Here is a 2,500-nt window from a genome sequence, read left to right as displayed (position 1 = left end):
GGAGGTGGAACCCGAAAAATGTACAAGTCCGGGAATACGGGGTGCATCGTATGTAACGTTCGATGTACATATAAAGCCTGGTAGGTGTTGGGATTATGTCTGCAACACGGGCATTATCGAAAGATGGTTAAGTGGAGTCACCCAATGGGTGCCGTGCGTTATAAGGTACGTAATGCACAGTACAGATACATTGTCGGGAGGTGGAACCCGAAAAATGTACAAGTCCGGGAATACGGGGTGCATCGTATGTAACGTTCGATGTACATATAAAGCCTGGTAGGTGTTGGGATTATGTCTGCAACACGGGCATTATCGAAAGATGGTTAAGTGGAGTCACCCAATGGGTGCCGTGCGTTATAAGGTACGTAATGCACAGTACAGATACATTGTCGGGAGGTGGAACCCGAAAAATGTACAAGTCCGGGAATACGGGGTGCATCGTATGTAACGTTCGATGTACATATAAAGCCTGGTAGGTGTTGGGATTATATCTGCAACACGGGCATTATCGAAAGATGGTTAAGTGGAGTCACCCAATGGGTGCCGTGCGTTATAAGGTACGTAATGCACAGTACAGATACATTGTCGGGAGGTGGAACCCGAAAAATGTACAAGTCCGGGAATACGGAAAAGTTCCCCATGAAAGGCTGGGGATACAATTATTGATACAAATAATGTGCCTAAGGGTACATTTATTTTTCTAAGTCCCAGAAATCCGTCACTGAACATCACGACTTACAAACACATCTTCCCCCGGTCCTCCCATATACGGCACGGGGACAAGTATGAAGAATGAAAATCATGTGTGTATGGAACATATAATGTGCCTGAGAGCACATTTTTTTTCTAAGTCCCAGAAATCCGTCACTGAACATCACGACTTACGAAGACATGTTCCCCCGGTCCTCCCATATACGGCACGGGGACAAGTATGAAGAATGAAAACTATGTGTGTATGAAACATATAATGTGCCTGAGAGCACATTTTTTTTCTAAGTCCCAGAAATCCGTCACTGAACATCACGACTTACAAACACATCTTCCCCCGGTCCTCCCATATACGGCACGGGGACAAGTATGAAGTATGAAAATTTTTGGTCACAGCGTGAAATCCCTCTAATGATCATGAAAATAGCATCGGATCACTTATCTGACCATAAAAAGTGAACCAAAACCCTATTTGAACAAACTTTTTGGTCCTATGAAAAATTCACTTTTCATATATGTCATGGTCGAAAATTTTCTAAGTCCCAAAAAATCACTTATTCTCGAATATCTCGAAAACTACGTATCGGACAGGGGTCAACCAAGGTGTTTTAGAAAGGTCTTTACAAGCTCTATTTAATGAGCCATAGCGACTTTCAAGTGATTTTTTGACACTTTTTCGCATATCGGCATCCTTGGTTCCCATACTGGCCATAGGCCATAGGGCACCGAACGGCCAACTTTTGGTCCGGGGGTGAAATTTTTTTTTCACGAGATTTTGATGAAAATGGCTTCGGAACGCGTTTCTAATAATGAAAAGTGAAACCAAACAGTATTTGCGAAGAAAAAATTGTCCTATGAAAAAATCACTTTTTCTTAGGGTACGGGTCAAAAATTTTCTAAGTCCCAAAAAATCACATATTCTCGAATATCTCGAAAACTACTTATCGGACAGGGGTCAACCAAGGTGTTTTAGAAAGGTCTTTACAAGCTCTATTTAATGAGCCATAGCGACTTTCAAGTGATTTTTTGACACTTTTTCGCATATCGGCATCCTTGGTTCCCATACTGGCCATAGGCCATAGGGCACCGAACGGCCAACTTTTGGTCCGGGGGTGAAATTTTTTTTCACGAGATTTTGATGAAAATGGCTTCGGAACGCGTTTCTAATAATGAAAAGTGAAACCAAACAGTATTTGCGAAGAAAAAATTGTCCTATGAAAAAATCACTTTTTCTTAGGGTACGGGTCAAAAATTTTCTAAGTCCCAAAAAATCACATTTTCTCGAATATCTCGAAAACTACGTATCGGACAGGGGTCAACCAAGGTGTTTTAGAAAGGTCTCAACAAGCTCTAAATAATGGGCCATAGCGACTTTTTAGTGATTTTTTGACAAATTTTGTCATATCGGCATCCCGAGTTCCCATACTGGCCATAGGCCATGGGGCCCCGAACGAAAAAATTTTGGTCCGAGGGTCAAAATTTTTTTTCTCATAAATTTGTTCAAAACGCCGTCGGAACGCGCCTTAGATCATGAAAAGTGAAAAGAAACAGTATTTTGCAAAAGTTGGGGTGGCCTATGACTTACATGGCCACGTCCTAGGTCCGAGTTCCCGAGGTCGTGTTCTTCAGTGGCGGAAAAAAATGGCCACTTGTGGGAGATGCAAAATGTTCATTTTGTATTATAGGGGACACACTATCGAAGCGAAAATTTCAGAAATGGCCTAAAACGTGAAGAAATGATGGGGTATGTACGAAAAGAAGGTTTTTATGGTCAAACGGTGAAAATTTTTTT

The sequence above is a fragment of the Anopheles stephensi genome, unplaced genomic scaffold, assembly GCF_013141755.1.
Source record: "Anopheles stephensi strain Indian unplaced genomic scaffold, UCI_ANSTEP_V1.0 ucontig370, whole genome shotgun sequence".
NCBI classification, from domain to species: domain Eukaryota; kingdom Metazoa; phylum Arthropoda; class Insecta; order Diptera; family Culicidae; genus Anopheles; species Anopheles stephensi.
Note: the sequence above shows the minus strand (reverse complement) of the source record.